This window comes from Trichoplusia ni, chromosome 8 (assembly GCF_003590095.1).
Source record: "Trichoplusia ni isolate ovarian cell line Hi5 chromosome 8, tn1, whole genome shotgun sequence".
In the NCBI taxonomy this organism is placed as follows: domain Eukaryota; kingdom Metazoa; phylum Arthropoda; class Insecta; order Lepidoptera; family Noctuidae; genus Trichoplusia; species Trichoplusia ni.
The window spans coordinates 8574271-8591935 of NC_039485.1; the positions used below are offsets into that span (position 1 = coordinate 8574271).

Consider the following 17665-nt stretch of genomic DNA (forward strand, 5'->3'; position numbering starts at 1 on the left):
CAATATAAAATATTTTAAATGTCTAGAATAATATTAATTTCTTAGTAATAACAAAAATATTATGTGCCTATATCCTACACATTCAACAACCCCTGTTCTGGCTGTCGTGTCTGCCGGGCATTATTCCAGTTTCATACATACGGGCAGGCCTTTACCCGCCGCCCGCCATAATCTGCATATTTAGAATTTACATTTTCACTTGTTGTTTCTGTGCGGAATAAATAAACAGCTAATCTACTGTGAATTCATATTTACATTGAGCGTGGACCTGTGTGGCACAAATTGAATCCTTTTATTCTTTATATTGTGGATTATGTAAGAATTGAGAATATTAATTATTTATATAACGATAAACAGTAACGAAGTCTTAGTAAAGACAGAAGGTTAGAAAAACCTTATTCTTTCGAATGTTAAGTTAAGTACCACTCAAAAAATTCCACCCTAAAATAATTTGTAAAATTCAGTGTCACCGTTACCACACATTCAACATTATCATTGAATTCGATTGAGTTCAAAACTAGTAAGCTGTTGCGTCATTGAATAATGAATCTTTCTCACGATAGTCACTATAAAAATCATCCTCTCCCTCCCTCTTCGCGTGTTTCTTTTTCCGTCTAAGTCATTTAATTCGATTGACTAAAATTCAACAAATTACTTCACATTTAAGCACGTAAAATTAAAAACATATTTGGTCGCAAAGTATCTCTACAAACCAAAATCAAAAATAACATGTTTTCGAACTGCTTTCCGAAGTTAATGCACAATGCTAGATAATAGTTTTACAGGTCGTCTGATAAAAACAGGCTGTATCATAGCAACTATTGGACTCGAGCCCAGCTAGTTACCTAGCCAACTGGCAAACTTTTAGGTTACGTAGAGCAATAATATTTTGTTTCCATTTGTGTATTTGGTACAGAAATTCCAAGTTCTTAGTTTCATCAAGTTAAATGAAATATTGTTTTTAAGTCATCTTATTAAACAGAAAAGAAATTCTTAAGATTCCTAAATAATCATTTGATGATTTTTGGGTAAGGAACGACCTGGTGTCAAAGTTTCAGCTGCGATATGTCACGTTGGACCGTCGACTACGAAAGAATACGGTTATTCAATTTTAATTCAATCCCTTACCTGACCACGGAAGAACCCAGCAATGGGCTATTTATAGGCTGATGATATTTTTTTTGGAGCCTAGTTTGTTCTAATTACCTATCAATCGTATCATTACGCATCAATGTTTATTTTCTTAATAAACCTGAGGTAATCTAACAAACCCGATTATTATTTGTCAGTCAAGTTCACGGTGCCAACAAATAAACAGCAAAAACAATGATTGCATGACACTTGCTTCGTCTCTTGCGCAAACCGCAACGAATCGCAAGTGAAAGTGGTCCAGTTTGAGCGCAATGTAACGTTATATTTGGGCACCAGAACCACCAGCTCCGACAGCCGTGATCGTCTAGTGGTTAGGACCCTACGTTGTGGCCGTAGTAACCCAGGTTCGAATCCTGGTCACGGCAGTGATAACACTGTCGCGGCGGAGCAAATTTTTTATTTTTTCCCATTTTTTCGCGAGAAATATTATCTTAATTTACATAGAAGTCGGTTCACTTTTAAATTTAGATTTCCCGCTAATTTAATGACCAAAAACGTTTTTACCGTCGCTTTGACAACTGTTCTTCACTATAAACGCCCCCCACACACACACACATACATACTATCTTACTACCACCGTTCTACATAAGCTTTTATCCAACACTTATAACACTCCAACGTTAAAGCCCGCCGTCTTTTGTTTTTCTCGAGAACCATCCAGGAACAATGCTTGAAGAACAATGAAGAAATAGTTGCAATCTGCGAGCAAGCCGCAAAAATTTAATGATGAGAAATAAGCATGGTTTTCTAGCGTTTAGTAGGGAGATTGATTGTAATAAACGTATTTTGATTGCTGTTGAAAATCATGACGGCAATTGTCTCGCATTTTGAAAATGAAAAGAAAGGTATGTATATTTTTAATTGTTTAATTTAATGAAACTGGAGGAAGGATGCCACCTGATTCGAAAAATTGTAAAGAAAGGAAAAGAAAGACATTTCCTATTTGGCTTGAATATTTTCAGAAAACCCATTAAATTGACTTTGTTTTTCAGAGTCCGGGGACTTTTGTAAACCTCCATTTTTATTATTTGTTATTAAAAATGATAAGTATTTATCAATCAAGGTTTATAAGATACAGCCTAGTGACAGATCGACGGACGGACAGGTAGGCAGTAAAACCTTAGTTAAATAGTATTTAATTTTTATTCCTTGAGAAAAGAACCCTAAAAAATCAGACCACTAAACAATTGAGCATTTAAGTCAATTTTGTAATTTGTATGGAAAATTCAATTTTAGGAAAGCTCTACACAATATAAAGTACCAAGTTCTGTCTAAACATGTGTATAGGTATATCACGTACTTCATTTACGTGAATATTATACAATCCACAATCCAAATGTTTAAGATTCTGGGTGTGAACAGATTTCAATAAATTAGTACCAAACGCTACATGTAACCAAATTTGACAGGGGTCCGGCACTTGATAAATGGGTATAGGGCTGTGCTGTACTACAGTGGGATGCTTATTACAGGTGGATTGTGAGGACTAATGAACCAGCCCTAATTTAGTATTGTTCAAGACGACATTTTTCGCTAGGTACTAATTAGTAGGAGACCTAAGAGGTTCTTAGTGCTCTCCTACACTTGATAATTTATTGATTGAAGATTTATTTCGTTTCTTACACAACGATGCAGCATTTACGAAAATGGCTAAAACGTGCTGTGACAATTGTTTTATAAGGACCAATTCCATTGGTTTTCGGTAAACTAGACAACGAAACTGAAGATGTTGCGTTACTTAACACCTTGTTGAAGTCTCATAGCATGAAAAGAAGATGAGAAATTGTTTCGCAATTAAAAGAAAAACATTAAGAAATAAACTTTTAAGAAACCTTTTTTTCCTCGGTGTATATCGGCATAGACTTACTGCACCTTCGGGAAGACGAATTAGTGTGCCGGTCTCTTATGGGCTAAAACCACCGGAATGCTTCTCTGTCTCCTTAAGTCGGGAGCCAAACGAGAACGCTGTCGCAGACTACCGCAAAAGCTCCGAAAATCAAACCTAACTTTCAACAAAAACCAACCCAATCTTACGATAAAGATCCCCAAATTATGGGAAATAAGTAGTACATAAGTATTACATTTCAAATACAAATAGGACCTATTTCGTGGTCGCTTATCTATATAACCTCTTAGGAAAGATGCCAAATGTATTGCCGATGAATATCATAAGACAACCTTATTACTCAACCCTACTTGGTCCGGTCACCGCACATTGCCAGTACCTTTGCATATTGATGAAGACGGTAATGTCAATATTGTAGCTCAACCCACAGGTCGTGGGTGAGGGTCAATAATTGGTTTTACGATTATTGTTGCGTTCATTTGCATTGGTTAAGATCGAACTTGAAAAATTGCCATTGCTCTAACGTGCGATTTAAAATAATGACGAATGAAATATATATTTTTTTTTATTGAAATTGTTTTAGTTCTTTTAAGGTCCGTCAATATTCTTGACTTAAGTTGTGCGATTACAAAAAGGCATTCTTATAGAGAATTACCGGCAAGAAATTTTATAAGAAACTCTTAAAAAATCGTGTATATTGTTAGTCTGTTTGCAACAACAACGCAATTTAGTAAAACTTAGCAGTGCTTAAACGTGGAAAAGAGTACCATCCAATCATCGAAGAAAAAACACAAAGCCTAGAATCGTTTTCGTCAAGGACAATATAAAGTATTCAATCAAACGTTTTTTTGACAGACCAATAGCAATACTTCTTACAAAACGAATTGTATTCAATAATAGATCATGTAAACATTTGTCTCAACATCGCTTGTTTGTATAATACCAAAATTCTATTACCAAATTGGTTACAGAGTGGAAGCTCGATAGACAGACGCTGTGTGTCAAATGTCAAGTACATAGGTCACTGCATACGTTGGATCTGTTTGCGTATGTATACCAAGGCATGCTACAGTCAAGCTATTTTGGTTTTAATAACCGAGTCTATGGTATGAGATGAAAAATCTTCTCTACGCTTGCACATCCCCTTCAACGTTGTCAACCTGGTGTCATAGTTTTTCCACACACCCTTAAAATTCAGCCAGGATTTTTACCTCCTACCCTTGATCCGGAGGTCTAACAGTTAAACCACCGCGCAACCACTGATGAAGGTCATGTTATCTTAAGCTACAAGCCAGCTGTAATTTATAAAAGTTTATCAGTGACATAACCGATATTAACTGACACTACTTAACCTAAATCTTCCCATTGACTTATGTTATGAATGATAAAAGACAAACAAATTAAGGAAACTACTCAAAATCAATTAAAACTAGTACCGTTAGCAGAAGTCATACGAAACACAAACTCTCATACACAACAGCTCTGCAAGTTAAAGCGTAAAGTTCGCAATCCAGTTTCATATTCGACTCCTGAACATTAAACAGTTAACTAATGAGATTTTATGAGCAATCGTGTGTAAAAGTTCTCCTGATACCTAATTATAAAGTTCTGGAACTATGTCAACGTTGCTACATTTATACTGGCAACTTTGTTTGTTGCTTTTGGAGCGACTGATAAACTGCCAGCTCATTAGGGAGTCGGTAATTTTTGTCGCTAACCAAGCGGAAAATCTTTGACCGGGAGAGTCGGTGTGGTTGTGAACTATAGAAATCATATCTTAACAAAATTTGTATAAAGATATATTCAAAACAAAAGTTCTTTGACCTGCAAAAGGTACTCATTAACATTCTTAATTCAAAGTTATAAAATTACAAACACGTTTACCTAAAACCCGCGGCAAAATAAAACAAAAAAGTGTACGCACAAAACAAAAATTCCAATAAACCGAGTTCCAATATAAACAACACGTATTAGAAGTAAATATACTTGTCGCTGGGGACCCACAATTAACTTTTGCCAATAAGTTTGTAACCTGAGCAAACGTCCCCACGCTCAAGGAAAGGTCTTACACAAATTGTACTAAACAAGCAAACCCTTCGATGTTTACCTGCCGTCTAGAGGGACCAGCAAACATTTCATTCGCGAACAAAAATGATTAATTAGAGCCAAAAGTTCGCCGATCAATCGTCGCGGAGGTTATTACTGTACTGCTTTTCGGGTGGGTTCCATACTTTTTCTTGATTTCTATTGATTCTTTTCTAAGCAAGCGGCCTGACTAGCCTTTTTGGTGTAGCTACTACCCGATATACTTCTTCCGTCTTGAAAACCCCCTTGTAGTCTTTTACTTTCGGGGAGTGTAGTGGGGCTATACTGAATGGTAAAGCTAGTAAATGCTATATAGAAAAAGTCGAATGATTGTTGTCATTTGGCTGATCACATAATTTGACATTTCGTTTTGAGCTGTTGACATACAATTAGGCAGTCCTATATCTAAACTTAAATGTGGATTGTGAATAAGCAAATATCTTCGGAACCCTAAAAGTGACTAAAAATAAAACTCAGATAACAGTTGCGACAGCGTAACGGTGTTGCAAAGTAAAAATAAAAATCTACTTTGCCGCAGTGCGAAGCGAATTTTGGTTGTTACAATCACCAGCTCCGACAGCCGTGATCGTCTAGTGGTTAGGACCCTACGTTGTGGCCGTAGTAACCCAGGTTCGAATCCTGGTCACGGCAGTGATAACACTGTCGCGGCGGAGCAAATCTTTTAATTTTTTTTCTGTTTTAGTACGCAGTCCATGAATGCTTGAAGTACGCTAAGACTAGAATATGGAATTTTTTGGAGGATATATTTATGTCCCCACATATTTCTTAAACTAGAAAGACAGGCATTTATTGTGACTTTCCTCAAGAATTTTATGAATTCATGTCGAGCCTTTCATCCTTTATAAACCCGACAAAGATTGCTGAAATCACTTACCATCCGGTACCCAAACATATTTCAGCAATAACCTAAAAGTATTCACTGCTTCAGCGAACACAAATAAATTGTGAAAGCTCACAAGTCACACTTGAACGCCTCCCGCCTTAAGTGATCGACAAATTTGTTGCCAAAATCACCAGCTCCGGTAGCCGTGATCGTCTAGTGGTTAGGACCCTACGTTGTGGCCGTAGTAACCCAGGTTCGAATCCTGGTCACGGCAGTGATAACACTGTCGCGGCGGAGCTAACTTTTTACATTTTGTCTGAAATGCAAGCGCTACATTACTAGCTTTCAAATAGATTCGGATGACAAACGAAAAGAATCGCGGATCATTAAAAAAAAAAATCTTTTATTCAAACAGCATAAATGATACAACAAAATTCAGATGCCAAGGGTATTTTTCAGTGGAAAACCAGGATAAAATCGCCGGCAACTGTGTCTCTATAAAACAATAGAACGCCGCATGAAAGTTTGTCGCGCGCTTGTTGACTAGACTCGAACTATTGTTCCACACAATCGAGGGGAAATTCTCCGGAATAAAACGAATGCATTCATAGAACTAAAACAAGGGGCTTGTTCACATCCTGTTCAATAAATTTGTGTAAGGTATTGTTTTTAAATGTGGCTAGTCCGTATATAGAAAATCAAGTGGACAATTGTGCAAAAACAATTCAAAATTTTTGTAACAGTTTTATGTTTTGTTTTAAAGACGTTTAGGTTAGACAAGTTATTTAAAAAATTTGTGCAGGTTTTAAGAGCAGAGAAATCCTGTTTCTCAAAGAGATAATTTTGAATATAACACAAGTATGAATTCCCCACTGACGTTGACCCTATTTATTAACAGAGGAATTAAGAAATTTATTATTTTATGTAAATGTAATCCGACTATAAAATATAGCGCGAATTTTGTTTCTTATTATTTGTAACCTACTAATGAGCTAGCGTAAAATACTACAACAAAAGTAGAGCTAATAATTCAAGTCATTTCTTAATGTAATTGCATAAACGTCCCTTGCGCAATCCGCAACGAATCGCAAGTGAAAGTGGTCCAGTTTGAGCGCAATGTAACGTTTTATTTGGGCACCAGAACCACCAGCTCCGACAGCCGTGATCGTCTAGTGGTTAGGACCCTACGTTGTGGCCGTAGTAACCCAGGTTCGAATCCTGGTCACGGCAGTGATAACACTGTCGCGGCGGAGCGTTTTTTTTAGTTTTTTACAAAATATATTTTATTTTTTAACAAACTGACACAAATGCACGTGGGACGTTAAATGCCAAAGTAAAATTATTAATCTTATAAACGATTACTTACCTTTTCCAAATATAGTTAGAAAAGACTTTAAGCGTTTTCTATCTCATTGGGCTGCTGTTCCACCAGAGATGAACGAGGATGCGTAGCGAGGGATGGTTTTGTAAAGAACCAATAGAAATCCTTCATTACGTCGTCGCCTCGGCCAACGTATTCATACCTCTGGTGGTAGTTACTTAGCTACGCATCCTCAGGCCGCGAATTAATGCGAGTTTTTGCAATTTTCACTCACCCTACCTATGTGTACCCATTCACAAACACAGCCATAATACCAAGTCCAGGTCACCAAGCACTATCTATTAACCTTGACAAAAGATTACCCAGCACTTAAAACACCGCCATTAATATTATCAAAATTATATTTTCTCAATGAACCCATTTTCTTGTTTTAACATTAACTCGGATTCAGTTAACGTTTAGCTTTATTGTAAGCCTGATTATGAATATTTAACGACCTCCCGCCTTTGAGGATAAACCATTTATTTTCGTACGTGAATATAGAATATGAGGGAATAAGAGGTGTTAATACAGAATAAATTATGCGAGATTGTTTATGTTGACAGTCCCGTAGGCGATTCATTTCTTTAAACTCCCTTTATGATAAGTAAATTTATAAACGACAAAAGAAATGCATTTGGCATTTACTGGGTGTTACATAACTGTCAGCAAATCTGCGTGTCCTAATGCATGAATACGCAGACTAAGATCATAAGCGTCCTTGAATCGCACAGATGCTTGTCCTGCACAAGGATTGAGCCGACAGCACGTCGCGCTCAATGTGTTTTGTTGACATCAATTCTTCTTATTTATTTATTTACTGGGATGTTTGTGAAAAAACGAGGAACCATTTATTTACAAAATATCGAAAATCATTGAAACTTCAAGTTACACTGAGTTAGACTTATTGCTTGCAAACAATTGCTACATACATAAATGTAATTTTCCAATTCATTTTACATGTCCGCTAAAACTTAATAAGATATACACATGAAACTGTTTCAACATAAACAAACCAGAAAACAGATATTAAACCCAGTGTGACCAAAATTATAAGTAGAAGCTTCAACACAATTATCTAGTAAATCCTAATGGGTGGTGATAAATCCGTTCTTAAGTACGAAGTAACTTCGGTTGGCGTTTGTTTAGGGACCGAAACACGGAACACAGGAAAGGAAAGGGAAGTGGCGCTTGGACCACGCTTTCGAGTCACAATTAAGAGATGGCGATCAACAACAGGTGGATCGTTTAAAAATAGGATTGGTAATCGTTCAGTGTTCTTAAAAGGTCTTTGCTCTTGCTGTCGTCGATTTAATCGATGACACGATTAATTTTATTACGATGAATTTGTTAGTTTGGCGATACAAGTTCCATGATCAAATTCAATTAAACTAGTCGCACTATTCCGAGCGCTAAAACTGATTGACTCGCACCAACAAATAGAGCAAGAGCTAGTCAAGTGACTTGCTTAAAGGAATATCATTACCATAAACTTCTGCTCCCTCCCCCTCTCTCTATATTCTTCTTCTATTCTAATGCGATGATTATTTAGATCTCAGGATCTAGATAATCATCGCATTCATTTAGACACCTACTTCTATAGTAAATTGCCACTTCCCACTAACATTCAATTTTCCATGTCTCGGTCGGACGTTATAGAGAGATCGGGAGATCATTACTGAGCCGTGGTCGACCATGGAGGCTGAATAGAAAGGCTTTTTGGTAATGCTGTCGAGTAATAATGAGGGCGTCTTGAGTCTTTGATGTTGAATGATAAATCCTTAATGATGATAACTTTGTTTAGTAGGGTATAGACAATTATTGTTGACTAAATTCAGTGGTTCACGTGTGTGGCTTGTGTCGTACTTTATTTTTGGACTTCAGACACTTCTCTTAAATATGAGAAATTCTGAATGGCTACTAACGGGTACTAACCAATACCTCTATTATAAATTTTAGCCAAAGTAATATCACCTCTCATTCCCATCAGTCCTTCATTTTTTGTTTATGAGATAAAAGAAGAAATACACACAGATTATTTTTGCCAAATTGTTGTTGTCTTTTTTTATTATAGTATGAAGATCACTTTATATTATTATCATGAAAAGGAGAAAATTAACACTATAATCTTTTTGAACAAGTATGAAAAATAAAATAAATTGTAAACACGTATTAACTACGTTTTCATCTCGCAGCAGAATGCATTGTTCTGTATATCACGATTCATAACAACATTTAATATAATACATTTAATGAACTGCTTTGTGGGTTAATCTCGAACAATACAAGACTACACAACACGCCCACGTGTCTGCGTATAATAATTAACTGACTACCCTTAGCTCACAAACGGAGGAACTAATAACCTCCTGTGTACAAATAAATTAGTTTTCGACGAACATATAGGTGTGTACATACAAATAGACACAATTGTTATATAATAGGACGTCTTAACCACAAATACAGAATTTCAACCTACTTCAAAAACGACGACGTTCTCATTTCTTTGGTATTTTTTTTAAATTTTCTCCCACATAGCTTCGTTCTCGATGAAGCGTTTCTTTTATTCATTATTTAACTTCAAATAGCATCCTTTTGGTCCCATAAATATATCATCTAGTTTGTCGCAATAGTTTTTATTCGAAGGCGGTTACACATTTTTGTTGAAAAAATATTGATTCTGAAATTTGGGATCCTTGTTTCCTCCCGATGTTTTCCTTGTCTGAGTTAATGACGTTTACTGGTTCAATAAACTGCAACAAAAAGTTTTGATACACGGCAGAAAATTACAAGAAAGAGTACCATCTATTACTAGTCTGCTAAAAGAGGTCGTATTAGTTTTGAAGACCACTGCAATGCCATCCTAATTCATCCTATGTCGTCGTATATTATAATAGTACCTTTAGAAAAGTAACCATGCCATTAAACATTGTAAAAAAAAGTATGAAACAGAAACACGTTACTCGTGTGACATTTCAAACTCAAGCTTTTGATTGAGCTGTCATTCATACACAACAGAGCTTGTTTGGTTGTTGTGTACAGTGACATATTTCGATAGGAACCAATAATACCAGTGATACATGCAGTTGTTAAAGTAAAAATGGATGCAAGGTTATTTCGAAATTTGGTATCATCTCGATTTGTAGTTTTATGTTTAAGTTCCATGCGTAATATTTGGGAGAATACCGAAATTTTACGCCGAATAATGTTATTGTGTTTTTATAATAGCGTTTCCTATAAGTGAATGATGATTATGATTTTTAATATCAATTTTCAATCATAGAAGCTTTACAACTATCCGATGACAAAATAAATTCTTATCATACAAAATATTTGGAAGTACAAATTAAATTACATTTCTTCAAATTCGATAATCTTTACCGTTTATTCCGATAATCACTCGTAGAATCGTCAAAAGTTCGTGCAACGTGATCTCTACGAATCAAAAGTTTATATTTTCGAGTGAAACTTTCGTGACAAATACGTCGTAATACAAACTTTTCTCATAGAGAAGCAATCGTAAAAGTGAATGATGTTCTGAAAAGTTGGAGGTGTTCATCCGAGCGTGGACGACATTTACGGCTTAGCACAGCGATAGCTGTCTCGTTGCAGTGTTGCACACTGAAAAAATAGTGTTGCACATTTGTAAAATATTTCCACTGTGGTATATTTTAGATAGCGAAGATAGGGAATAAATTATTGGATTATTAGTTTATTTACTAAACAAAATGTCTTAAAGCTATAATAAATTGATAGATTTCAATAAGGGACTTTGCTTTGGGCAATATAATATATGCGGAAATAGTATATGTGTATATAATGAGTATTTATTTCATTTGGTCATGAGAGACCATCTACCATCTATCATTCTACCATCCTAGAAAATTGTCAATTTTCTAGGATGGTAAACGATTAAATATGTTCAAAATATGTACGTAAAATAAGTTGTAAGTCGAAAGAGAAAAACCTCAGTCAAAAAGTTTACCAGATCACGAAAATAAATAAAAAGAGTTGAAATTTCGTTAAAATCTAAAGCAACTATGTCTTCGTACAATGTTCTTTTGTGAGACGACAATCTACGGAGCTTTTTAACTAAAGAAACTCAAATCTAGTTAAAATGTAAAAGTTTGTTCAATAAATGCAAATTCAATAACAATGTTTATTCATATTTTGTTGTTGGTTCTAAATATGTCGATTTGTTTGGAAAAGGGTTCTGGACTTCGATTTTGAGGACTTATTTTATAATACAACAGTTCCACAATAGATTTGTCGTAACACGTAATCTTTCATCATGGGTTAATAAACTGATAATTAACTAGCTGTTGCCCGCGACTTCGTCTGCGTGTTTAGAAGATATAACTTAGGAATTTTTGAATGGAAACCCATGGATATGGAAATGGAAGCCCTCGAAGATAATTTTTTTCCCCACTATTGCCACATTTTCCATTGTATCTTCGCTCCTATAAGTCGCAGCGTGATGGTATATAGCCTAAAACCTTCCTTGATGAATGGTCTATTCAACACAAAAATCAATTTTAACCAGTATTTTCTGAGATTAGCGCGTTCAAACTCTTCTGCTGTATATATTAGTATAGAAGTATAGATGAAATAATTTTTCACTGACGTACCCCACTATTCATATACAAACTATTTGTAAATACAAAAGTGTTCCTTTTCCTTGTATCCGACAGCAAATTGCAAAGAAACGCGCATTATGATTGACCGATCGCTTTATTTCAACATTATCCATTAACTTCTAAATATAAGGAGGTGTGCACATAAGGATGCCAGATGGTCTCCATCTTACATTTTTAACGATTCCTGATTGTTGTGCAACTAACCTAATTCCATCGCTTTTTGCAATTTAATAGTGTTGGAGACTTAATAAAGCTTCTTTAGGATATTTTGATAGGATTAGATAGTTTACGTAAGAGTTTAGCATTACTTTATGCCGGGCTCTTGTAAGGTTAAAAGTATTTGTTAGAGTACACTAAAAAATGTTTGAAAGTCATAAAATATATGCTTTAAAGTTAGCTCTATAGAACGTAAAGAAGTTTGGTCAATTAGTACAAAAAATTGTTAAAAATCCAACCAAAATTGTTAAAAAAAATAGAACTCCGGTTGGGTCCGAAACTAGTCTTGCAATCCCGATAAATACGCATGAATAAACCATTGCATCATTAAATAATTAATCAGTCTCACGATAGTTACACATAAAAATAGAAGCGTCGACATCCCTATATTGTACCTCTATTATTTCTTTATTCAATACAAGACAAAAGTTTTCGAACTTACGCATTCGATTCGTTTCGACAGCCCTACATATGGCTATGGTTATCCATCATTATATCGCCAAAGACTTACGAGTTAATAAATGACTTCTCCCAGTTGTTCGGACGAGTGCATGAACTTAGGGATGTACGGTAATTGTGATAGAACAAGGGAATAGACTTGGTATGATAGATGGGGATCTCTTAGTAACATTTTACTTACTCGAAACTGTTATTTTATTAGATTGATATGTATATTGATGAATATTGTATATTGGTATTGCCTTTTTTTGGGTACCCCCTGGGTACTTGGGTACCCACTCCCGGGGGGAGGAAATGGGTAGTGCCAGACTCTTACTTACTAAACCTGAACCGCCGTGCTACGTCATCCGCGTTTCGGCGGTTTCGTTTTTGTGTCGGTGTATAGCAGTGCGTTGCAATCCTTCATACACATGGGTATTGCCTGCTTATATATATAAATATATATTTAGATCGACTATTAATTGTATTAGACATAATGCTAACTGCAACAATACCTACAGGCTTAAAAATAGCAACTCTAATACTTTGTTGAATGTTTAAGCTATTAACATTTATCTTCCATTTACATGCAATCGGTTAATTTAAAGCACTAAGAAATTATACTTTATCGCTGTACGCGCTAAAATAAACCTTATTCCCTTACAATAAGATGCCTCAGTTTTCTATTTATGTCCATCTTCTTGCCGTTTGTTAAGCTGTAAATCACTTTCGAAGCCAATTTTCGGTCCGCCCTATACAGAGAATTGTGAGAAATGGTTCTTACTTAGTTACTCGCAGCCCTGATTCCAAAAGTCACGCCAAACAATTCTTAACCTTATTATGTGCCTTATAAAACTTAAAACCACTTTTTAAGAACTTTGAGCTGATATGAAAGAAATCCCATTGTTCGCAAACAAAGTGAAACACGATTCGCTTTATTTGAACATTTCTTATTTCGAGGTCCATGACTACGTTATACAGAAAACATTTTAAAAGCTAATTTTCTGTCCATCGCAGAGACTGGAAAGATTTTAAAATGCTATCAGCCTCTTTGTTTTCACAGTAAATAAATACAAGATTGAGACGTAAGCTTGAAATCCTTGCATTAAAATAAAAACGAATCGTAATTTTTATGACGTAACGCAAATTGAAAATTGAATGTCTTTTTTTTTCAATATGATGTTTCGTAAAAATCTATTTCAAATTGAACCCTCTCAGTCGAAAATATTTATTAAATTTTTTTATTACATTTACCCCAATACAAATCACATTAATGTGCAAGCGGCCGAGATGATCTAAGATCGGGAATAACGTTGGAGTAAGGGGTCAAGTCTATTTAGCTACAGAACCCTAATAAATTCAAATAGATTATGGTCTCTAAGCTCGCTTTGGCTAATGTATTCAATTTTGGTTGACCCTTATCTGATTTATATTATTGAAAATTACATTTAAATATAGAGGTTCATTGAAATTACATATATGAAAGCTAAATTCAAAATGTTACATTTATTTTTCTCTCTAAACTAGCAATTTTTTCGATTAAATATTGAAATTAATGTCTGACCATCTTATAGAAAGCGTTTAAAGCAATCTTTTGTCTAATTTTCTACCTGAAAGCAGAATACTGGGTCTAATACCCTCTATACATAATAAAACATTTCCTTGATTATGGAACGTTCCATAAAACAGAATTTTGCTTAATGGCGAGATCATCTTATTATAGCTAAAAGAAAATAATATATAAACATAAAATATACATAGTCATCTCTGTCTTGACACCGGTACCTCAGATTTCATTCCCTCGCTTTTGTCACAACTTAAACACCTCTGTCGTTCCGTTGCGTTCTTTGTGAGACACACTTCACAACTCCGGGGTTGTCCTGCGGACTTTTAAATGTCTACAAACTTCTGCGTGCACAAGTTTCTTAATATAACCTGAAGACTCGACCTTTAAGGTGACGTCTTGAAATAATAAAAGAAAATTAAATATTTTTCCTGGGCAAGCAGTGTTTTTTTGTGTAGATTTAATTATAATACTTACCAGTCTACACAAACTAGTATAGACTAGTCAGTGTTTATTTATGACAAACCGCGTCTAAAAATTTTCATATAAAGTTTAGACCTAATGAAAATTTAAGTAGAGTCCAATAATTTTGACTAGTAGATAAGTCAAACATTTATACATACAAACTTAATTACCATTAAGCACTTAACATTTTTTTTACAAGTATGTTTATGTAGCCATAAAAGCACTTTCATAAATAAATCAGATATAAAACGGTCTGTCAACAGAAACTGCGATCATTTAAAAGCGAAATCCTTAAATCGCGGATTACAGAACATCACCTTATTTGTTCAGTTTTTATTTTTTTACTAAACTTTAAATTAAAACTTGACATAACTTTTTAAAAAAACTTGTTTTTCTGAACATTAATATTAATGTCTTTAAGTTCTTACTTTTGTAAATACTGCTCAACTTTAAGAAAATTGGTTTTGTTGTGTTCGTTTAAGAACTTTAAAAGAAAATTTTGCCATATTCATAATTTATGCAAGATAAATTTAATTCGTCCTTATCAAATACGTACAGGACACTTGCGAAGGAAATAAACCCAAATTATTCTGAAACTATTATATAGAGTACAAAACACTTTATACAAATTGGAACGAGGATCAAAATGTAATTAGCACGTATAAATCCTTATAACAAAAGCTCTCGGCTGGCGGCGCGGCGTCGACGGCACGCCCCGCTGATAAGATCAACACCGGATCTCATGACGTAGCGGAATTAACAGAGTACATCCGTGAGTAGAGAACAGATCCGTCTCTAGATTGGTGTAAAGATAATATGTTTATGCGAGTTAAAATATTTTCCTTTCCAGAGAGAAATGATAATGAAGAAAATGTTAGTTTCATTTCATTTATTAGTTAAGTAAGTAAGGGATGTCTAAATTAGTTTACTAGGCTACTAGGCTTACCATCTCTTAAAGTAGGTAGGTGGAACTCAGTGGTGTTAAATGACTTAATAATGCATACAATATGTTGGTTTACATCACGTATGTTTTTAGCAATGCAAAACCAAATGCAAACTAAAAAGAAATATATTTAATAAATATTATGATCATCAACATATTATTTTGAACATCTAACACCAATTTTTAGGGAATATAAAGACTTTGATTATATATTAAGTAGACTAATTGTTCTATAAGTTCGCACCTAAAGAGGATCTAATGCGTCCCTGTTCGATTCATCTCTAATTTTCGTAGACACTTTAGATGATGGATATTCTGGTGACAATGAGAAGACAGCATGACCGGCAGTTTAAAAGATTTGATTAAATATAGGTATTATATTATCGTCAGGATAATAATAACGTAATATAACATTTCTGAAACTACGTGTTAGAAGGAGTCGATGATTTTAGTAAATTTTATTATAACTTTCATAAATTAAAAAAAAACTAGTTTAATGTATTGTTCTCAAAGAAGTTACTAGTTTTATTTGTCTTATTGAGAATAAATTCTTTAAACCTAACTTTACAACATCGAGCACAATTGGGATTCACAGATAAAGGTTACTTATTACAAGCATAAGAGTTCTTTAAGTTTTTTTCGTTCATGTAGTAAAGTATTCTTTTGTTAACATAAAATAAATTAGGTCTCCAAAAAGTTCTGATTACGAAAATTTGCAACCAAATATTAAACATGGAAATTCAGCTCTACATTAAAGTTTGATCAAAAAGCAAATCTAATCAGCATTATATGGGGAAAGTCATCGTTCACTCGAGAGACGTATGATTAACTTAACATCATATAAGATGAAATGAAGCCGAAGGCGGCGGGAAAACGATCGGTGTCACGTGACCTTTGGTGTTAAACGACAGTAAATAATGTCGCTCAGAAATGTTACATCACTGAGGTATTTCGTGTGTAATATATGTAAAGGTTGTATCTTGTAACTTTTTGAAAATTCATTTATTTTGTCACAAGCTTATTTGTTTGAATGAGAAGTCTGTTAAAAAAGTAAAACTATCGGTACAGTCTAACACCGAATGAGTGTTACAACTAAAAAGTTTTTATAATTTAGAATATTGTTTTAAATAAAAATAAAATTTATCCTATTTTATTCGTATAAGGTTGAAATTATACTACTGTATGTACGTGAAATTGTGTAATTTTAATGTGTATTATTTTTCGTCATCTCAAGCAAACAGTGTTAACTATTATGTGAGATTCTATACTAGGCTTTTAAAAATTGATCTAAAACGTTTCTTTTTTTTAATTCGGTACAAACGACAATCTCAAGAAAAGCTAAAGAGCCAGACACTATTGAAGGATATCGATGTCTTTATCCAAAAAATACGTTAAGAAGTTTGAAATTGATTAAAAATGTGACCTTTATAAATAAAACACTTATTTTTAAGGCTTAGTAAATACAATTCGCAAGACCTTTGTAAATATAGTGTTATTTATTTTGCTTCTACTTTGTTCCTTTTATTTATTTACCGCGTTAACAGAGCGATGCTTTACATCACGTTTATTTTACGAGTCTGTCCCGACAATACATTGTTGAATCGTATTTAATGCAACTATGTAGGATCTAGTACTTACAGGACTCTGTAGATATAATTTTATGTATACCATTCTATTACTAGCTGATGTATAATAACTGATAAAAACTAGACAGGATTGGTATTTTTTTTCCTATATTTTCTAATAATTACAAAAAAAAACACGGTCTTTCTCAGCCCAACACATATTTATTGTGATCGCTGTACTTCTTAAAGCACCGTATCCTAAGTGAAACATTGAACATACGCATGATTTGTGTAAAATTGTAAATACACAGTTTCATATTAATTTTATTATTGATCGTAATTACGTAGTCGATTACGTTATCAAATTTATGTAAATGTGTATGTGTCCTATAAATGAATAACATAAAGGTATTCACAACATAACATTACATTGTCATGTCACACTCATAACATAACTAGCGATCATTAAATAACAATTTATCGTTATAGGATCTTCATTTTATGTCCACTATAAGTCCTACCCACTACAAGCTCTTATTAAACTAATGCA

General features: G+C 34.2%; 4 non-coding genes across 4 annotated transcripts; all 4 read left to right on the plus strand.

The window, feature by feature from the left end:
• The first annotated feature begins 1445 nt into the window (after nt 1-1445).
• Nucleotides 1446-1517, plus strand: Trnah-gug. The gene has a single exon. It is a non-coding gene; the product is annotated as a tRNA-His (tRNA).
• Nucleotides 1518-5662: 4145 nt separating this feature from the next.
• Nucleotides 5663-5734, plus strand: Trnah-gug. The gene has a single exon. It is a non-coding gene; the product is annotated as a tRNA-His (tRNA).
• A 395-nt stretch (nt 5735-6129) lies between these two features.
• Trnah-gug lies at nt 6130-6201 on the plus strand. The gene has a single exon. It is a non-coding gene; the product is annotated as a tRNA-His (tRNA).
• Nucleotides 6202-7085: 884 nt separating this feature from the next.
• On the plus strand, nt 7086-7157 carry Trnah-gug. The gene has a single exon. It is a non-coding gene; the product is annotated as a tRNA-His (tRNA).
• The last annotated feature ends 10508 nt before the right edge of the window (nt 7158-17665 follow it).